General features: G+C 39.5%; 1 protein-coding gene across 3 annotated transcripts in view; it reads left to right on the top strand.

The window, feature by feature from the left end:
* LOC144603518 (ELKS/Rab6-interacting/CAST family member 1-like) overlaps positions 1 to 23,123 on the top strand; it is a 422,464-nt gene that overhangs the window by 215,363 nt on the left and 183,978 nt on the right. The gene's annotated exons all lie outside the window — the stretch shown is intronic.

Genomic DNA, 23,123 nt, shown 5'->3' with positions numbered 1-23,123 from the left:
CTTATAATGATGAATTGGAGTGAAACTGGGACAATCATTATAGCTAAGCAATGCCTTCAGGATTAGTTTGCCATGACATGGCAGGTCTCCTGATCATGGCTGCCATTTACTCAGTGTTCTGAGAAATAGCTTGTGGAAGCTTGGCACGAGCTTGAAATTATTCAAAGCAAACTTCTCAAGTAATCTTGTTCCTCTCCTTTAAACTTGCAAAAAATAAAATGTGATTATTTTCAATGAGCACTTGCTGGTCAGCCCAGGCTCAGTAGGTCAAAGGCCCTGTTTCTGTGCTACAAGATTATATGACCCTGGGTTCTTAAATGGTTTCTTACTATTTGCTTACTATTTGAAGTGTACATTGAGAGAGGCTCCCATTGATCTCGACTGTATGGACATTTATTTTTTGTTAATCTAATTTTTGATTTTATTATTGAGCAGAAAAATTAATAAAGTGTATTCACATATCTGTAAATCAATAAATAAGATAGACACAATAAGCTGGAGTAATTCAGCGGGACAAGCAGCATCTCTGGGGAGAAGGAATGGGTGATGTTTCGGGTCGAGACCCATCTGGTTGGGCTTAACTCTTCAAAATTAGCAGCTAATTGAGAATATGTTTATACATTTCATAGAGGATTTATTTGACCTAAATCTTACTTTTTCCAAAAAAACTGATGTGGATACGTTTAGGCTTATTTTTGTCATGTGTACTGAAATACAGTGGAAAGCATTGGTTTTGCATGCTATTCAAATAAATCAGATAATATTATACATTAATACAAACAAACCAAGAAGGTTATAAGGTGGAGACTATCTTTTTTTTTACTGTAACCAAAGAAAAACATGGTCGATTCGATGTAAGATCTGGCAAATCCTATTAGAATGAAGAGAACTACTTGCGATTCTAAATCAGTGAACTGAGAACAACTTTTCCCAGGACCCATCTTAACCTTAAAAGGCTTAAGATTTTGTATGAAAAATAACTTACTGCTCGTTGAAATGTTGGTAGAAATTTGGGAAGTTTGTAATGTAAAGATGGTTGGTATTGGATAAAATTGGATGTTATTTGAGTAAGGAAATCTAGTAAATCTTTACTGTGGAGTTATTTTTTATAAATTTAACAACAAATTGAATGGTAATGCCTGTTTTTTCCTCAGTTTTCTCTTAAACTCAGAACGCAAATACGGTGATGAGTATTTAAATGCTTTGAAGGTTTAAAAGTGGTGTCTCGTGGTTATTGACCATAACATTGAAGTAATGATATAATGGTGGGTTTTGATCCGAAATAGTCCTGTTTATTTTCAGCGAATTTATCAAAGAACAGTGATACTATGTGGAGGCAAGAGTTCTTTGTCAAATTGATCTGACATTGCAGGCAAGCAGTGAATGTTTTGTGCCTGACTCCCATGACCAGCATTTAGCTGGAAAGAGTTGCTGGTTATCTTTAGTCATTAAAATTTGAATGGTAGTATGACAGGCCTTTAAAATAAATCCGAACTTTACAAGATTTTTTTTTCAATCGTGTTTTAGCTTGGCTTTTATGTAACAGCCAGACAACATATTTATGAAAGAATTTCTTCCACTTTAGGAACATTTCCAGTAGATGTCTGGCAAACATTTCTTCTAACTTATCAAATATTACTTGATTATTGTCAAATTAATTGAAGGATAATTGTGACAAGAAGTTGCATCAACTGTGGCAGCACAATATTAGAATCACGGAAGCCGGGATAAACAAAAATGAATGCCAAGCTAAAGGAAACATATGTATTCTTAAAATTATGAAGTTCAATTTAGGGTTTTCACTGTAGCATCATTGACACACGAGATTTTGTCTTTTAGTTTACAATTTATTTATTTCTATAACAAATAATGCATCACTCTCCACACAAATGTCCATAATGTATTTCACCTGCCTCTTCGAGTTATGAAATTTTGCTTAACAAAACATTTTCTGGGAACACATTCCCTGTATAAGTCGAGGAATGATTAAGGGCAAAGGAATAGTAAGAAGGGTCTTCACTGAAGAAGGTTAGGTGTTTGCAGGAAGGGGTATGAATGAGTTCAGAGGAGCACAGAATTCTGGAGGGCTGAGATAAAGTGGTGAGGGATTGTGAAAGGAGGTATACCGTGTGAAATTCATGACCCAAAAGTAAGGAAGGCAAATGGTCCATCATGTCAATACCAGTCAGAAAGCAATACCTCGGCCTAATTTCACCTTTCAACATTAAATCCATAGCACAATGGCTCACAGCTCTTCAAATCCAGTACAGGGCATTTAACATGAATAACCGGACGTGTAACAAGTTCTATCTCCACCACTCCCTCAGAGAGTGAGTTCCAATGTCCACAACCCTTCAGTTGCAAATTATTTTCCTGATCATCCATCCAATTCTTCTACCAATTGCTTTCAATTTATACCTGATGGTTTTTGATCCCTTGACAAAGTAAAATAAATACTGCCTATTCATTCCATTTAGGCCCCACATAACTTTATACATTTCAACTAAGATTCTTTAAATGTATCAGTTTAAAAGAACTGTATGCAAGTTTCAGACTGTGTAGTCGTGTTCAGTTCTATTGCAACTTCCCTGCTCCTGCACTCTGTGCCATAAAGAACTGCTTAACCCCAATTGACCTGTCCTACATTCATGAATCTGTGGACAAACACTTTAAACTCCTTAAATTCCTCTGCTATACTCGGAGTACTCCCTTTTATTCTAGATTCCTTTGTCTTGCTGCTTATGGATCATGGATTCGAATCCATGATCAGAATCAATCATATTTCTCTGCATTAAATTGTGTGCAACCTTTCTGTCCAAAACAGTCCAGCTGTCTTCCTGCACCAAAAGCTTTCCTCTTCATACTTCATACCAGAATCGGCAAACTTAATTGTCTCACTCACTACATTTACATTTAAATTGTTAATATATATTACAGAAATAGGGAATTGAGTACTAAACCCTGTGGAACCCCACTGGTAAGCACTCATCAGAATCACCCTTTGCTTCCTGCTGACTTTAGCACCAATTTTCCACTCTCCTTGGGATCTATTGCGTTATTATTTATGTGATTCCTTTGGAAGCAGCCTGGTATGTGGATCCTTGTCAAAAGCCCTATTAAGATCCACAATGACCATGTCAAATGGTTGCTCATCTTATTGTTCCTTCTTATTACTGTCTCCATTTAGGTTAATCGAATATGACCTTTCCTTAGCAAATTCATGCTGACACCCCTTTGTGCCTTGTGCCTTACTACTTTGTAACTTGTGCCTTACCTTCTGTTGTTCTTCAGAATTGATTCCAATCATTTTAAACCAAAGTTAAGATAATTGACCTGTGATTGCTTGATTTTTCCCTTCCTTTTTTAAAACAGCTAAATATTTGCAGTCCTCCAATCTCCTGTATGGATCTTCCGCTCAGTCTCTATCTCCAGGGTCATTGGAAAAGAAAACCCTAGGGTGAAGGAATAGTCTTCACCCTACTATAGTTATTCAACCAGAAGCAACTAAATTTAAGGCAGCTCTTCTCAAGAAGTCCTTCTTGCTTAAGTCCATACTCCGCCACCTCCAGTTTAAATTCCATTTGGAATATTTTGGAGGACCAAGAACCAAGAACCCTCTACAATTTCCTCCCTTGACTGTTTGAACAGCTTGGGATGTATTTCAGTGAGACCTAGAAATGTATCTGCTTAGGTGTGTGAATGAGAAAGAGAAAGTTTAATGAATTGGTGCATTGAATGTCCAGAAACCCATTGGGGTTAAACAGAACAAGGTGATGGACGATGGGATTTGTTGTGGTCACTACGGTTCTAGAGCAGCGGAAATCTATCTGGGGAAATGTCTGTCAATTTTATGGACTTCAGAAAGACGTCTCTCGTATTAAACCGTTACATAAAGTTTTTTAAAAATGACACAGCAAAATTTTGGTCTATTTAAGACTTCAGAAGCCAAGATAGTAGAGAGAGCAGAGCGACACAGAACAACAAGATGTCTCTGCTGTCTTCCCAGGAGCCCTACATTAGGCCTGCTGTTTTTCACCATATTTACAACTGAAGAAATAGAAAGTTACATTTTCAAGTTTACCAATGACACAGTGATAATTGGCATTGTAAGCAGTGTTGCATGCACTGTGGAGGGAAGGATTAAATTACAAAGAGATGTTGATTGATTAAGAGAATTGATTTTGATGCGGGCATCAGTGATATTCACTTGATCCTAAAAAGTGTAGAGCAAGTGTTATTTAACTACAATATCATTGAATGATGGGACAGGCATGAGAGTAATGAATTGCTTATTTTTGTAATTATGTTCCTGTCCATTGCATGTTGATTAGGAAATGCAACAATGGAATCATGAATCTTGTGCTTTTATACCATTTATTTTTAAAAATCTGCAAGGTGGCTTTGATAAGAATAGATTTCAGAAAGTATGTAGAATTACTCCCCAATATGTTAACAATCTTCTGTCATATGTTTGATTCTAATTATGAAAAAGGAACATCAATGTACTATAGTTGACATTTTCATGATGGCTAGTGTATGTGACAAATTTAATTCAGACTTTTGATTTCCTAAGATGTTAAAAATCATGATAGTCACTTTAATGAGGTTTTCCTCCTCTCCTTTGTACCTTAACAGCAAAAACTATCATTTTCACAAAAGTTACAGTGAAAGATCAGCAAAAACCCTTGAAGAGAATCCACCCAACTAAGTTTCTGGGAGCTCTAGCTCAAGTTAATTTCCCAAAGAGAAATAAACTCTTTAAAGCCATTGAAACAAAAGCTGTATGTGGTTAATGTATTCCTTCAAGGAAAATGGAATGAGAGGACACATTGTTTAATTTGAGCTGTATGGCCTAACAACCTCAATCCTCAAAGTACTTCTGTTCTTACGAAGAAGCCTAGTTTTGTAGATTGTGAAGTGATCCTATACTTCTACAAGAAGATTCTGGAATTTGATTCTGGAATATTCAGCTCATGAGAGTAATAATGGATTTTATGTGCTATTGAAGTTGCTTTTCCTAAATAGGTTATGCACAAGCTTATATCCACTGTACATTAAAATGAATTGTGAATTTCTGTTGACTTTGGTGGGACTTTTGGTCTCTCAAATCCCCCATGTTAACTTGTCTTAGTGTACTCTAAGTAAACAGAATTCTAATCTGACACTTATGTCAAAGATCAATTCCAAGCATTGTTCTTCTACAATACGCTTTGCTAGATCCTATATACTACCATTTTGAAATGCTCTAGTCATCAAACCTTAGTCATCTGTTGTCAATCACAAATCTTTCCAGATATTCGCTTCCTCCATCGTCTTTTTGTCTGGTAAGTTGACTGAGTCGGAAAGCACAAAAAATACTGACGGTCCATTGGATTGAATTTTGTAATCAAGCACTTTGAATAATGTGTCCCATCTGGGACCATTTTCACTTCGGAAACCCTGCCACAATGAAGTAATCAAACCAGCAGGAAGACAAAATCTTGCTGTCCATATGGAGAAAAATTATATTGTTACAAGCTGAACCTCTCCAGCGCACAGCAGCCTACGGGTTAGAGCAATTGGCAGGCAGATTGGTTTCTAAGTTTAAGAAATCAGTAGACTTGTTCTTTTTTCAAGAAGCAAACAATACATTGCTTTTGTACTGTCATGAAACCAAGAACAAGCTGCCGTCTGCAACTTTCTATCACAATGAACTCAACCTAATGCTTTCCTTATGAGGAATTACAGTTGATTAAATCAGAATTCTGTGCTTCCGTGCTAACTGAGGCATTTAATTTTCATTGCTGGAGAACCATATAATTTTTTTTAAAGTCGATTGACTTCGTAATGGACTGATAAAGGAGTTAACCAAAACGTACATTTAAATGATAAGTTTGTTATGCAGTATTGTGCTTGTTACACTGAAAACGCTGGGAAAAGAGTTTGAGTACTTGAGTATGTTGCGTGAAGCCTTTTTCTAATGAAAAATCAATTGTATCGTTTGAATTAATTTACCAAAAGGAAATTAATTTCACTATCCTTTCATGAAGATAAACTAATGATCTTTCCTTGGCAACTATCAGTGCTGATGCACTAATTTGCTTTTGGATAGTCCTACTGGTTGTGGGATGTATGTATATATTTTTTATTTTTTACTTGCAGTGTGAAGTTTAAGCCCATTGTGATATCATCAATTCAGTTGACTTTAATCATACCTTGAATTGTCACTTGCCACGACTGCCGCCTTCTGTGCAGTTGTAAAAATGCTGAGAAATGGAAAATCAGTATTTTAGTTTATAAATTAATTTAATTTCAAATATGTAATTCCATGAAAACTAGTAAAATATTTGTTAAATGTAAATCTTAATTATTGGTAATAACAATGCTATATGTTGTAGCATCATGTGTTCGGTGTTTTTTTCCGGCTACATTGTACCCACAGAATCAAGCAGCAGAATATAAAGTTGTGGTGATTTTCCAGCATGTATAGTGGGCAATCCGCTAGGCTAGGCCTAATCCATTTTAGGTTAGACTTGGTACGAGCATAGCTGTGGAAGACAAAGATAAATTAAGACAAAGGTAAATTAAGAGATTAAATTGAATGTTTTATTGTTTGTAAGTGATTTGGATTCTATTGACATTAAAAAATACTTCTGATTATCTTAACTGGATTTGCAATGATAGGGTAGCCCCTCTAAGTTATTTCCTGCAACTTTAATCAAGGAATGGAAAATTGCAGCCAGAATATTCCGTTTTCTGTTTATGAATCAGATCAGACATCTAATCAAGTGGGAAAGCTTGCCATATTATGTCTTCTTGTTCTGGATTCTTTTAGAAAGAAGTTCTTCAGCCCAACTTGTCCATGCCAACCAAAATGCCACATCTACACGACCCACTTGCCCGTGTTTGGCCTATATCCCTCTAAACTTTCCCTATACATATACCTGTCCAAATGTCTTGTAAATGTTGTTATAGTACCTGCCTCAACTATCTCCTCTTGACAGCTTGTTCCATCTACCAACCACTATCTTTGCGAAACAGTTGCCCCTCAGGTTCGTATTAAATCTTTCCCTCTGACCTTAAACCTATGTCCTCTGGTTCTTAATTCCCCTTCACAAGAAACCTCAGATGCTGGTATCGTAAGCAAAACACAATGTGCTGGAGGATCTCGGTGGATCAGCCAGCATCTGTGGAGGGAATGGACAGATGACATTTCAATTCATTTCCCACAATCTGAAGAAAGATCCCAACCTGAAACATCGCCTGTCCATTCCCTTCACAGATGCTGCCTAACCCACTAAGTTACAACAGCACTTTGTGTTTTGCTCAAGATTCCAGCATCTGAGATATTTCTTTTGTATCCATTACTTCTTTCTCTCCGACCCATGTAACTCCTCCTAACTAAGAAATCCTCAATTATTTTATTACCCTGGTGAATTAATACACAATTTTCTGTGAGGCCAATATGTAGTTTCTCAAATGAAAGTACAAAATCAAAAATCATTGCACATTAAGTATGACTGTGCCTCTGTAAAAATATGGCAGCACATTCTTCCTTTGAACAGGGTGACGTGAAGCTGATTATCATTAACATTAATGATCATTTATACAGTTGCAAAGTAGTAGCGTTTAATGATAATGACGCAGACTACCTAAACCACTTGAGTTCTTCTAAAGGGTTCCTCAATTAGATCAAATATCCAATCACAGTTCTTGCATGTGAAGCAGTATCTCCCCTTAATTCATCATTAAGCTTTCATAATATTCTGCCATTTTTTGTGCAATGTGCCTTCTACAAACTTAATTAGCTTCCACTCTATTTACAAATGCAGATCATGTAAGTAATGAATGAAAAAGAGTTCAGTGTAACCAATCTAAAAATAATCCCTTCATCATAGTTACTGTTGATTTTTTTTTTAATCAATGTCCAAACTATATGGTAATTCCAAGCATTTAAATTGGGACATACCTGTGGAGGACAGGAGGCAAATACCCAAAGGTTCCACCTTGTTAAAGTTGAATCTTTTTAACTTCTGGACCCCATTGCATATTCCTAAAAATGTCATTTTAAGCCGGTGAGAATAATGGAAGACACCAGTTCATTTCACCGGTTCTGGGATGATTATAGCAGAGAAGGCAGAAGGAAAAGCGTGAGGGGGAGAGGAGGCCTAAGAGCATTCTCAGATGATAAAGAACCAGAGAAAACGCAAAAATAAATTCAATTGGGCCTCTTCTGTGGCAATAGTGTTAATTGATAGCTTTCATTAGCTTAGCATAGGCTCAGCACTGTACAGAAATCCTGTTGGCAAAAATTATGTTATGGCACCGAAGATGACATCAGCCTGTGACTCTATGACTTCCCCATTATATTTAGGCTGCCATAGCACTCTAGATTCTTGGAAACCTTGCAATGAAATGGCATAAGGATCAGTTTTGGCAAAAATCTTTCCATCCGCACAGCCCTATATTATTTTAACTAATCCTATTGAAATGGATCTGGCCCAGATGAATGGAAAGAAAAGTCAGTGAACAAGACAAACTCTGGGGAAACTTCAAATCTGAGTTTATGAATCACAAAATTAATATTATTTATGATGAAGAGGGTTTCTTTGGGGAATTGGAAAGCTGCTAACATGATGCCTGTTCAGGAAGGAAGGGGAGGATAAACCAGGAATCTCCAGATCAAATTTTCTATTATCAGTCGTGGGAAGTTCTTAGAATCTGTCATTCCAGTTATAATTAATAAGTATTTTAAAATGCTGACACCAGTACCGACTAGCTGAAGACAAGTCATATTTGATAAATTTCTTGAAGAAAGTTCTACAGCTTTGAAAGCTGTTTCCAGTTTATTTGCCATGTTGTTACAAAGGAGAAAGGCCAATTATTTTACAGCAATCAACATTGACAGTAAATGGTAGCTGTGACAATAATAGGATAGTACACTGTACACAATTTTCTCCATCCAAGATCATACATTCCAATTCTTCATGCTTGTGACTACCATTTATGCTTTTGTGCAAATTATCTATTTTAAACATTATACTCGTCTATAATTATTGTTATTTACTGTATAAGATCTTAAACTTTTCTTGACAAGGTTAAAAGTGCAATGTAACCTAGAAAATTATGCTGCCAAGAAGTGGATAAACAAAATATGTATGCATTATTACCTTTTCCCTTGTTTTATCAGAGGTGTTGACACATTTAGTTCAGGGACGTCATGCAGACATGTTAGCTGGTTACATTGTATTGCACAGAGCCAATATTCATCAGTGATACGTATATTTTACAAACTGAATATATTAGAAATACATAGCAGCGTCATCAGCTGCTAAAAGAGGCAATGTAATCATCAACTAACCTTCCATCTAATATTTTGATTGTCTTTGATTCAACTTCGTCCTTCAAGGAGCTGCTTAGATTAGTTCTGAAACCAAATAATTGTACCTCAATGCTGTGAAGTGGGGAAGGACAAGACAGATGAAATAGTGTGCCACTTAAATGTGCACAGCCTAATGTTGCGGTTTCTCAGAGATCCCTTCCCAAAACTCTGACTACCAAATAAAATGAAATATTTAGTGATTCTAAAACATTGTAATGAATTTTGGCGAGTCTAAACTAAACTTAAGGAAAAGCTGATAATTGGACTGAGGGCACATTGAGGTAGATTTTGGCTTACAGTCACATCCAAAATTCATTTAAAAGCCCATAATTGGTCAGTTACGTCTACAATATCATCATTGCTTTGGGCGGAGTCACACTCCTCCCAATATTGTGGGTACACCATTTAGCACTCAAACATCTTCTCCCATCCCACTGCACAAATGATGGTCGGGAAGGACTAAGTCCCTGATTCCATATCAGGATAGCAGCTGGAAGGCTCATATTCTGGAAATATAAGAAAAGGGCCAAGTAGATTGCCTTGGTTCTCCATTGCATGTTAACTTGTCAGTGACTAAAACGTCTAATAGTTTAGATGGAGGGAACTGTTTAAAGGAAAAACATTAATAATGTTTTGCAGGATGTAAACTGGCTGTTATACAGTATGTTCCAATTCTGTAAAAATATTAAGCAAACACTTGTATTCCCTTGTATATCGGTGCAGACAAATAGATACAAAATGTGACTGCAAAGCTTTGATGACACACAATGTGGATTGGGAAGTAACGTAGTGAATCAGTATCATTTTCATTATTTATATTGCATTGTTTAAAGAGCGGTGTACTGTGTGGTATTACTGTGTTGGGATCAAACAAATCGGTGAAATAGTCATTGATGCAGATCTTTCATTAGATAGCAGGAGGTTCCAATATCATCCATCTGGCTGGTGAGTCACCCTCTCTCTGTTCCCTGGACCTGTGATAAGCAGGAAGTTATACAGACATTAATCATATGAATACTGAGATCAGAGGCCACTTATATGTTTTTTCCCCATTGCCAGACAATGACAGAAGCCTGTCATCATGTTCATGAAAGAGAACCTACCAAACATATTATGTTTTAAATGGACGAGACTTTTGGATATGTGCAACATCAGTTCCCATTGTCTGAGCCAAATAAACATCTTCTCCAAACTATTTAGAACTCCGTAGTTACAGTCACATTATCCGCCAAAGTTTCAGAATGTTTCATTGCAGCGTGAGGTTCATATACAAAACATCTAAACATAACCTACAATTTGAAAAGGAGTAGGTGAAATCGGTATTACAGCTGAGGAAAGGGGACTACCGAGGCACGAGGGAGGAGCTGTCTAAGATTGACTGGAAAGGGGCTTTAGTAGGAACTAGAGGACCCGTGGACCCGTTGGGGCCAAACCTCAACTGGACAGGGCCTGAGAGAGCGGGCAACCTGGGAGGGGGGGGGGAGAGAGGGGCGCCGAGAGCAGTGTGAGCCTGGTGAGCTGAAGAGAGAGAGAAAGAGAGAAAGACGACAAACATGGTGACCTGGGGAGAAAAGCGTCAAGGCCAGGGTGAGCCCCATAACCCGAGCAGCGAGAAAGGCGCCGAATGCAACATAAGCCCGGTGGTGTCCTGACGAGGGAGAGAGAGGCGCCGAGGGCGGTGTGAACCCGGTGTCCTGAGGAGAGGGAAAGATGCCGAGAGCAAGGCGAGCCCACTGTCCCGAGGAGAGCGAGAGAGAGGGCATCGAGGGCAGGGTGAACCCAGTGACCTGAGGAGAGAGGCGCTAAGCCCCAGGAGAAACAACAGGAGGAGAGAGAGGGCATCAGGAGAGAGGGTGTCATGGACAGGGTGAACCTGGTGACCTGAGGGGACAGAGGGCACCGAGAACAGGGTGAACCCAGTGATCTGAGAAGAGAGGCGTGAGGGCAAGTGAAGCCCCAGGAGGAACCTGGTGACCTGAGGAGAGAGAGGGGCGTCAAGGAAGGGTGAGCCTGGTGACCTGCGGGTGGAGAGAGGTGATGACCTGTGGACCCGTTGCCGGTCAGGGAGTCTCCCCCGGGGCCGTGGGTGGGCGAGGGAGGAGAGGAATGGAGAGAGGGAGCCACTCACCCCGGCCCCGGGCGGCCATCGCGGCGGTCAATAGTAGCAGAGCGTCCACAAGGCGCTGCCGCATGTTCGTGCTGCCGGCAGCCATCTTCTTTGACCCTCTGCCGCTGCCCTGCACCAGGCAAGGAAGGTCAGGCGCGGGGCACGCCAGGACGGGTGCCAGTCCCCCCGGCGCTGCTGCGCAGGGTGGGGGGAGCGCATTTATTAAGTTCATTACTTTTTAAATGTAACAAAACTTGATCAATGCACACCGCAGGCGAATGGTGAGTAAGGTGGGCCTAAAATTGTTGCGCTATCTTGTATCGTTTTGGCTGTATTTCGGGAACATACCTATAAACAAATATATATACAAGATGAGAATTTTGGTAATATATATATAGAATAGAATAGCCTTTATTGTCGTCCAAAAACATGTTTTTGGACGAAATTACATTACCCACAGTCAACAATGAGAAGCAATAAAAAGAAAGCAATAAAACCCACAATCATAAAACCAACATAAAACAAAAAAACATCCATCACAGTCAGTCTCCTCCAGTCACCTCCTCACTGTGATGGAAGGCCAGAATGTCTTTCTCTTCCCTGCCGTCTTCTCCCATGTTGTTTTATGAAAAGGATATAATAGAGAAATGGAGGATATTTAAAGGTGAAATTTTGAGAGTACAGAGTCTTTATGTCCCTGTTCGGTGGAAAGGAAAGAATAATAATTTGAAAGAGCCGTGGTTTTCCAGGGAAATTGGACACTTGGTTCGGAAAAAGAGGGAGATATACAATAAATATAAGCGGCAGGGAGTAAATGAGGTTTTTGAGGAATATAAAGAATGTAAAAGGAATCTTAAAAAGGAAATTAGAAAAGCGAAAAAAAGATGTGAGGCTGCTTTGGCAAGTAATGTAAAAGTAAACCCCAAGGGGTTCTACAGATATGTCAATAGCAAAAGGATAGTGAGGGATAAAATTGGTCCATTAGAGAGTCAGAGTGGACAGCTATGTGTTGAGCCGGAAGAAATGGGGGGGATATTAAACAATTTCTTTTCTTCGGTATTTACCGAGGAGAAGGATATTGAATTATGTGAGGTAAGCGAAACAAGTAGAGTAGTGATGGAAATTAGGAGGATTAAAGAAGAGGAGGTACGGACACTTTTGAAGAATATAAAAGTGGATAAGTCTCCAGGTCCTGATAGGATATTCCCTAGGACATTGAGGGAAGTTAGTGCAGAAATAGCAGGGGCTATGACGGAAATATTTCAAACGTCATTAGAAACAGGGATGGTGCCGGAAGATTGGCGCATTGCGCATGTTGTGCCTTTGTTTAAAAAAGGTTCTAAAAGTAAACCTAGCAATTATAGACCTATTAGTTTGACGTCTGTGGTGGGAAAATTAATGGAAAAGATACTTAGGGACAATATATATAATTATTTGGATAATCAAGGCCTGATTAGAAACAGTCAACATGGATTTGTGCCTGGAAGGTCATGTTTGACTAATCTTCTTGAATTTTTTGAAGAGGTTACCAGGGAAATTGATAAGGGCAAGGCTGTGGATGTTGTCTATATGGACTTCAGTAAGGCATTTGACAAGGTTCCACATGGAAGGTTGATTAAGAAGGTTAAATCGTTGGGTATTAATAGTGAGGTTGCAAGATGGATTCAACAATGGCTGAATGGGAGATACCAGAGGGTAATGGTTGACAATTGTATGTCAGGTTGGAGGCCAGTGTCTAGTGGAGTGCCCCAAGGATCTGTGTTGGGTCCACTGTTGTTTGTCATTTACATTAATGATCTGGATGATGGTGTGGCAAATTGGATTAGTAAATATGCAGATGATACTAAGATAGGTGGAGTAGTTGATAGTGAGGTAGATTTTCAAAGTCTACAGAGAGACTTGGGCCTTTTGGAAGGGTGGGCTGAAAGATGGCAGATGGAGTTTAATGCTGATAAGTGTGAGGTGCTGCATTTTGGTAGGACAAATCAAAATAGGACGTACAGGGTAAATGGTAAGGAATTGAGGAATGCAGTGGAACAGAGGGATCTGGGAATAACTGTGCATTGTTCCCTGAAGGTGGAATCTCATGTGGATAGGGTGGTGAAGAAGGCGTTTGGTATGCTTGCCTTTATAAATCAGAGCATCGAGTATAGAAGTTGGGATGTAATGTTGAAATTGTACAGGGCATTGGTGAGGCCGAATCTGGAGTATGGTGTGCAGTTCTGGTCGCCAAATTATAGGAAGGATGTCGACAAAATGGAGAGGGTACAGAGGAGATTTACTAGAATGTTGCCTGGGTTTCAGCACTTAGGCTACAGAGAGAGGTTGAATAGGTTGGGTCTTTATTCTTTGGAGCGTAGAAGGTTGAGGGGGGACTTGATAGAGGTTTTTAAAATTTTGAGAGGGACGGACAGAGTTGACGTGGGTAGGCTTTTCCCTTTGAGAGTGGGGAAGATTCCAACAAGGGGACATAGCTTCAGAATTGAGGGACAAAGGTTTAGGGGTAACATGAGGGGGAACTTCTTTACTCAGAGGGTTGTGGCTGTATGGAATGGGCTTCCGGTGGAAGTGGTGGAGGCTGGCTCGATTTTATTATTTAAGAGTAAATTGGATAGGTATATGGATAGGAGGGGATTGGAGGGTTATGGTCTGAGTGCAGGTAGATGAGACTAGGTCAGGGAGAATGGTCGGCGTGGACTGGTAGGGCCGGACAGGCCTGTTTCCATGCTGTAGTTGTTATATGTTATATATATGTTATATGGTCAGGCAGTTGGAATTGCTGGAGAATGATGCAGGAGAAGTGATAACGGGAAATCAAGAAATGGCAGAGGAATTTAATAACTTTTTTGTATCAGTCTTCACAGTGGAAGACACCAGCGGTGTGTGTACAATCCTTGAGAGTCAGGGGGTAGAAGTTAATAGTGTGACGATTACTAAGGAGGAGGTGCTAGGAAAACCGAAAGGTCTGAGGATGGATGTCACTGGACTGCACCCCAGGGTTCTGAAGGAGGTGGCCTCAGAGATTGTGGAAGCATAAGTTTTGGTATTTCAAGAATCACTAGAGTTAGGAGTGGTTCCTGAAGATTGGAAAATTGCAAATATCACCCCGCTGTACAAGAAGGGAGCAAAGCAGAAGAGCGGAAACTATATCTGAGGAAGGATATGCTGGCTCTGGAGAGGGTCCAGAGGAGGTTTACCAGAATCATTCCAGGAATGAGTGGGTTAGCATGTGATGAGGGTTTGACAGCACTGGGCCTCTAGTCGCTGGAGTTTAGAAGGTTGAGGGGGAACCTCATTGAAACTTACAGAATAATGCAAGGCATAGATAAAGTAGATGTGGAAAGGATGTTTCCACTGTGGGAGAGTCTAGGACCAGAGGTCCTTTAATAAAGGAGGCGAGTAGTCAGAGGGTGGTTAATCTGTGGAACTCATTGCCACAGAGGGCTGTGGAGGCCAAGTCAGTGGATATTTTAAAAGCAGAATTAGACAAATTCTTGATTAGAATGGGTGTCAAGGGTTATGGGGCGAAGGCAGGAAAATGGGATTAGGAGGCAGAGATCAGCCATGATTGAATGGCGGAGTGGACTCAATGGGCCAAATGGCCAAATTCTACTCCTATAACTTGTGAATTTGTGATTAGGGGTTTCCTGATCACAGCAATGCTGTGGGATAGAGAAGGATCAGTGTGAGGCAACATGCATCATTTTTGGCATCTGAGACACCTCAGCCAAAAGGTAGGCTTCTCAATAAGAAGATAGACACAAAATGCTGGAGTAACTCAGCGGGTCAAGCAGCAAATCTGGAGAAAAGGATTAGGTGACATTTTGGGTCGAGACCCTTCTCAATGAGAAGATTAGTAATAGAAAAAATAGGACATTTAACAACCCCCATCACCTTCCAAGCCACCAGTTCAACCAGTTCATGGCCAATCTTCAACCCAAACACTCTCTTTTCCTTCTATATCTCTATACACCTTAACTCTTCTAATATATATAATTTTTTTAATCTCAAATTCTGAATGGAATCAATGACTCAATTTCCATAGCACTCTAGAGGTGAGAGTTCCAAAAATTAAGCACCCTCTGGGAATCTTCACTGCACTCCCTCACGAGCAAGTTTATCCTCTTTTTGAATAAAGAAACCAAAATTGCATGCAATACAATTGTGTGTTGACACTGAGGTCCTCTATAATTATACTGAGATATCCCTACTCTCGAGCCCAAATTGTTTTACATCACAGGCCAACTTATCACTTACAATGTGGAAAGTTGTGAGGTTACGCACCCGAGCAGCAAAATCAGAAATGTTGTCTTTTTTTTTAAGGTGAGTTTGGGATGGACAACATCTCTGTTTTTGCTGCTAGGAAGTGGATAACATCACAATATATTATTTGTTTTCTTAATTGCCTGCTGCATGTGCATTGATGTGTTCAAGGATACTCGGGTACCTTTGAATAGCAACATTTCCCACACTCACCATTTAAAAAAAAAAAAATAGACAGCATTTCTGTTTTTGCTGCTGGAGTTCACTGCTGGAACTTTGGACCTTGTTTGGACCAAAGTCCAAAGCTGAGTTGTCCTTGCTAACTGACACTTAACAGATATTATCTAGCTTCATATTTTTTGATGAATCAAGCAGTCTCAACTATTTCTCGATGTCAGGTTGGCGGAAAACCGGTTTCAGAAGTCACTGGGATCTCGGGAGGAAGCTGGGTGGATCATCCATGGCACTTCTGACGTAAAGTGCAGCAAAAGCTTCAGTCTTGCCTTTAGACATTGTGCCGAATCTCACCATTGTGAGGATGGGGACACGAATGGATCTTTAGCTGTTTAATTGTCCATTACCATTCACAATTAGATATGGCAGGACAAAACAGTTTTGATCCAACCTACTGCATGTTGGATTATGAAACTTGTCTCTTACACACCGTTCTTGTTGTTTAGCAGGTGGCGGCTTTGCAAAGGTTGTACGTTAAGTTGTGGTCTTTGTTACTATTGCTGACTTGCCCCTCTGTGCTCTTCATTAAACTGTGGTTAGTTCTTGAGTTTGACTGCATTGGTAGAATTTCTGCTGCTGACCACATGAATGCCTGGTTTTGAACTGCCAGCTCTGCCTAAGCGTATCTCACATAACAGTAATTTCAGACAGTGTGATGAAATGTGCCTTTGGTGCAAAGACATTATCCTCCATAAGAATTGTCACCCTTCTCAATGCTGTTATGGACAGATGTTCGTTCACTAGATGGATCGCTGTGGACGATCAAACAAATCATTCTTTATTTTGATCTATGACAACCTGATCTAACTATGGCCTGTGGGACCTCACCAGCCTGGTCAACATGACCAGTGTCATACATGCCTGGTCAACAGTGATGCTGTGAGGCCAGTCTTGATGATAGGCACTGAAATCTGTCATCCAGAGTACATGCTACTCTCAGTACTTCTTTTAAAATCAATGGCTCTGTGACAAGGACCAATTTCAAAGTGTCATACATGTTTGCTATAACATCTAGGGTGAGATATCCTCATTTTTTTTATTTTCAGTTCTCTGTTCTTTTTCTGTTCTACAGAAACGATTACAAAATAAAAGGGAGGCCAATGGCGAAAGATTTAAGTTTACATTTCTGTGGCAGTTGGTGTTTTTTTTAATGATGATGCTCCTCGTTGTTCACGCCAGGTGCTTAATTCCAAATGCATCTGAGAAGTGAAAATCTGACGATGGATCTCCAACCTGAAACATGAACTCCGTCCTTTCCACAGATGTGGCCTTTGCTGCATTTTCTGCTTTTATACTGAACAAAATCAGTTTTGGCTATCTGAAGAACATATTATTATTATTTACTGCCTTTCACAATAAAATGGGAAAAATAACATGCAGAAACTGAATAACGCAGTGTGACTTACCCAGTACTTGTCTGCCAGCACAGTATGATTTGTCTGTTATTATTTTGCGTAGGCTTGTGGTCATTTTGATTTTTGTAGTTCTACATGCTCAATCAACAGTTACACTTTACCGAGAATCCCCAGTGCACTTCACATGAAATCAGCTGTGGCTGTGTGAGCTGCAGAAAAGAGATGATGGGCTGTCAAACTGCCAGAGTGCAGAAAGCTAATGAGCGTCTGGATTAGGGTAAATGCATCCAGAGAATTATATTTGATACAAGGGCCCTCATGTTCATAGAGCAATCGTGACGTTACTTTCATCAACCCATATGAGATAGGACTTCTGAGGAAATATCGCTGTCAAATGACCCGCCATTTAAATATGACTGATTCAACACACTCTTTCATGTGTTATGGAATTGTTTAGACTCTGAAGGTCTGTTTACAAAGCAAGAACAAAGTTTGTTGAATTTCGGAAACAGCTTGGATTAACATCATCGCTAGACTTCCAGCAAGAGAATTTCCCACTTCCTTCGCAATTTTCTTTAATCGTCCCAGAATGATCAAATGCCATTGAAGGGCATTGATCAAATGCCAAGAACAAATCATTTTAGGGGTGGACGATGGCATAAACAGCTGACTTATTTAAAGATTAGGCATAAGGCACTGCTGTGGTTATAGATGTTAATGTTGATAGTCCAATAATTCAAAGTGTGGCCAGTGCTTCTTTACTCTCTCACAGTATAACTTTGGGGATGTTTTCCGGTTGGACCATAATGCTGAGCATTAACTCTGGGTGTGGAATTAATTTTTCCCATTTTAAGCAGTTTTCTTAGAATGTGTACATTTAAATTCTCATTGGCAAATTTTTAGATCAGTGCTCAATAGATATTCCAGGGATATCTTGTTACCCACTGTGGGTATGTAAAGAGCAGGAGCAGTTAAAATGGAGGGGCTGCGTTTCCGACTCTATTGCATGTGGAATGAGCATTTCTGCCCAAGGAGTCGAAGGAAGGGGAGGATAATTGGCAAAATAAATTAAGTAGCTTTGATGCATTGATCTTAATCTTAATTCAAATATTATGTTTATAATAAAACCAATGCTAATGGTATAACTTTACCCAGCAGGTCAGCATGCCCTTCTGTCTATTCAAATAGAGTAAACTGTCACAAAACATGTTTTATTTGCCCATGTACCAAATCAGATGCAGGAACATGACTCATCTGATGTATCTTTGAGGAAAAGCAGAGTCCGTGATCATTGGCTCCCACTGATGAAATAGCTTAGATCTGTAATGCACATACTTAGAGTTGTACAGCACGGAAACAGGCCCTTCCGCACAACTTGCCTGTGCTGACCAAGATGCCCCATCTCTGCCCCATCGCTCCAAACCTCTTGTATCCATGGACCTGTCCAAATGTTTTTGAAATGGTGTTACAGTACCTGCCTCAAAGACCTCTTCTAGTAGCTCGTTCCATGCACCCACCACCCATTGTGTGAAAAAGTTGCCCTCCATTTCCTATCAAATCTTTCCCCTCTCACCTTAAATATATGTCCTCTGGTTCTTGATTTGCCTACTCTGGATTTTTTTTTAAACTCTGCATGATCTCATGATCTTGTACACCTGAATAAGCCTCAGCCTCCTGCACTCAAGAATGAACTCGCAGCCTTCCCAACCTCTCCCTGTCGCTGCCCTCAAGTCCTGGCAACACCCTTGTACATCTCTGCATTCTTTCAAACTTTTTTTAAAAAAATTATTTATTTATTTTTTAAAGAGATTTTTTAATGATGTCCTTCCTATAGCAACGTGACCAAATCTCAACACAATACTCCAAATGTGGCCTTACCAACGTGTTACACAACAGCAACATAACATCCCAGCTTCTAAACTCAATATCCTGACTGATGAAACCCAAATTACTGAAATTACTTTACCCAGCAGGTCAGCATGCCCTTCTGTCTATTCAAATAGAGTAAACTGTCACAAAACATGTTTTATTTGCCCATGTACCAAATCAGATGCAGGAACATGACTCATCTGATGTATCTTTGAGGAAAAGCAGAGTCCGTGATCATGGGCTCCCACTGAAAGCTGCCTTGACCACACTATCTACCTGTGAAGCCACTCTCAAGGAACTAAGCACCTGCACTTCTAGACCACTTTGCTCTCCAACACACCCCAGAGCACTTCTATCCACTATGAATGTCCTGCCTTTGTTTGACCTCTAAAATGCAACATTTTTCACATATCTCAGTTACTGTATCTGCATTAAACTCTATTAGCCATTCCTCAGCCCACCTGCCCAGCTGATCAACATCCTGCTGTAATTTTTTAAGAAATGGCAAGAAAATATGGTTCAATACAGGACAGGATATAAAAATAAATAGGGGGCTTGGCCAAAATATGCTTCTTTGCGAGTCATCACTGATTGAACCTTCAGATTGAAAGCAAAGTTGAAACCTCGAGACATTAAAAAAATAAGTTGGAGAAATTAGGAACCATGTAAAATCACATACCCTGAATAAGACTAGATTCTGTTTACAATTTGATAATTTTTATTGATTTATAATTTTTTAATTAAGTGAAAAAATAGAATATGTGCTTCTACCTGTCAATTGAATTGTAATTTTGCTTGAAGTAATGTTCTGTGAATTGAAGATTAAATGAAGGATGTCAGAAGCAGTGCCCTAGATGTAAACGACAAGCTGTGTGGAGAGAGATCCCACTTTTACATTACCACCGGCAGATGTCTCATGGCATCACTGAAGTCACTCAGATGATCCTCATTTTTCAAAATGCAAGAATATTTTAGCATGTAAGGCACAAAGTGGAGTTGTTTCCTTTAGGCTGCTCAATCTAATCGCTATGTAAACAACCCCTCACTCAGCGCTTAATTAGTGTTAAATTGGAGCGAGATTGTGACTTTGAGTTTGAGCTCAGCAGTACACAGCATTTTAAGGCTGCATTTGCATCGCAATGGCTCTGCTCAAGCCCGTAGTCGTGATGAAGTTTACTGTCAATCCTGCTTCCGTTACTTTGCTGCTGCTGGACTGCAACGGCCGAGTCCGAGAGAAAATTCTGTACATGCATGAATGCACACATGCACAGTGCTTGTTGTGAATATTAGCAATGACAATATTGAGAAGACTGAGGTATATCCTGATGCATGCTATGCTCTCTGAGCAGTTAGTGATGTATGTGCTCAGAGAAGACCTTCCACAATTGGCACCAGTCTGAAGAAGGGTCTCGAACCGAAACATTACCCATTCCTTCTCTCCAAGATGCTGCCTGACCTACTGAGTTACTCCAGCATTTTGTGATACCTTCGATTTGTACCAGCATCTGCAGTTATTTTCCTACACAATTGGCACTATATCATTTGCAAGTTTTTGACATTGGTAGTTATTTGCCATGTGTTATCAAAAAATAGGTATTTTAAGGCACCTTCTTCAATCATGGATTCAAGTATTTCACTGCTGATATAGCTTTGAAGTGGATGTTTCAAAGATTCATTCTTCATTTCAGGGGAATTTTAAGAATAGAAAATTATTTTTGTTCCATTGACTTTCTTTGCTATGCTAGTAGAAAAGATGATCTGTAATGATGCAAAGAAGGGCTCCGATTCATTACAAAAACAAAGTGCTGAAAATACTCAGCAGGTCAGACCGCGTCTGTGGAAAGAGGAACAGCATTAATGTTTCACAACAAACCAATCATCAATTTCCTACACAAAACCCATCATCAATTCTCTTGGGAGCTAACTTCATCCCAAATGGTTCATCTAACTTCATCGTCAGATGGTTTTTTTTAATTGCAGTTGGCAACCAAAAATAAAATTTACAAAAAGGCATATAACAGAAATCTGAAACCAGATTTTTCTGCTTTGGTTATTCTGTTATTCTATTAATCACAAGAGCCCAGAGGAAAATTAAACGGGAGATTTAGTCAGTAAAGTGAGGGGAAACCCCCATTCAGAAGCTCAAAATATCTTCTTGGGATCAGCTAATTGTAAGTACTATATGCTTGATTCATCACAATTTGCTTCCTCTGCATTTCCTCGGCTACATACCCTGTATCGTCATCCTTTGCGAAGTCATGTTATTTTGTATTGACTCCACGAAAGTAATTTTAGCATTATGACTTTAAACTTTCTCTCCTTGGGGTTTTCCTTAATTAGCATTCGATTGTTCATAGAAACATTTTATAAATGGGCCTCATGAGGAAGGATGTAGTCTTGATGCCCCACTGCTGATCTTCCTGACACGGATTCTCCAGTCAGAAACCTATTGCCTCATTTCTTTCATGATCTCTAGGTTGTGCAGATGCAGCTTATTCTAATTGACACCTCCTTTCAAGTTACACTGGTCTCTTGAGGGGAAAGTATCCCAACATTACATACCAAGCAGAGTTTCTTTTATTCATTTCTGAGAGGGGCATTTACATTGCAGCATCAATAAGGAGCCAGTTGTTCTTCTCTTGCAGTGCACGGTTAACTTGCACAAATTAGTTGTACCCTGACAACATAGGAATAGCCTTGTAGAAACGGCTATCCTGCCATGTGCTTTTAATTTTGCTGTTTCCAAATAGTCTAGGGTTCCCCAAAAGCATTGGCACTTACAATCTGCAAGGATAGGATCCTATCTTATCTGCTGTGATATAATTGTATTGAAATTCTGCTGATGACCCTGCTGAAATTCTTAGTTTTTAGATGGTGAAGTATCCACAAGCAAACTTCACGGTTGTCGGAACCCATTCAAGACTTTGATTTGGTCATCCTGGAAGTTGACTCCACCTTCCACTTAAAAAGCAGAGGATTCTAACCCCAGCCGTCCCAGAGTGAAGGGAATTCTTATAAACATATCTTACCCCTTCCAGCCCAGGGCAACATCGTGAAACCCATTGATAACTTTTAGGAGGTCAGAACACTTGACATAAGATACTGGCCTCCAAGATTACACCATATCTCTTTGAAGACTGGGAGAACTGCCACTACATTGAATCCCTGGCTCCAACCCTGTGTATCTGGATCGCCTCTCCTCCTGTCACTCCTGTTGGAGTTACACAGATAGGATGTGAAATTGGATGTGTAACTAGCATTATAGACCAAACTTTTTCTGTCAAGATTGGATCACTGACTTTTTGAACGAGTCACCATCAATCTTTGTCAACCACGGTGAAATAAACATTGGGATCTGAGTTTTAAAACTGAAATGTAACTATTTCAAAAAAGTTATATTCTTTGTTATCAAAGCTTGATTACTTGAACATTAATTACATAATGTAGAGAGAAAGATTAAATTTAAGACATTTGTTTAATTCTGAATGTTTCATTGATTTACCATGGAGAAGACATGTTGGCTTAGAAATTTCTTCACACAACAATGTCAAATGAATTGTGCTTTGTAATTCAAGATCAAAATTGTGCACATTTCCAAGCTGTTTAGCAACCAAATATGACCAATAGCATTTTGGTTGGACTTTTCTTGGACCGATATCTTAGAAAAGTGTCTTAAATGCTTTGACCGTTTTTAAAGAAACCTCTGTATGGGACAACTGTTTTTGAAGTAAAATTCTTCTTGCTGTTGACTGTTCACTTGTTGTATATTTACTCTCCTTGATAGTAATCGTAACATGTTACACACACTTCAATATCTCCCCAACACTCAGAGCTTCCTTATATTCATAACAAAGAACTAATTGGTCCATCAGATCCATGCCAGTTAGAAGAGAGCAATCCAGTGAGTCACATTTTCCGTCGCCTTATTTCCCTT

Source organism: Rhinoraja longicauda, chromosome 20, assembly GCF_053455715.1.
Source record: "Rhinoraja longicauda isolate Sanriku21f chromosome 20, sRhiLon1.1, whole genome shotgun sequence".
Classification (NCBI taxonomy): domain Eukaryota; kingdom Metazoa; phylum Chordata; class Chondrichthyes; order Rajiformes; family Arhynchobatidae; genus Rhinoraja; species Rhinoraja longicauda.
Note: the sequence above shows the minus strand (reverse complement) of the source record. Positions and strands in the feature narration are given on the sequence as shown.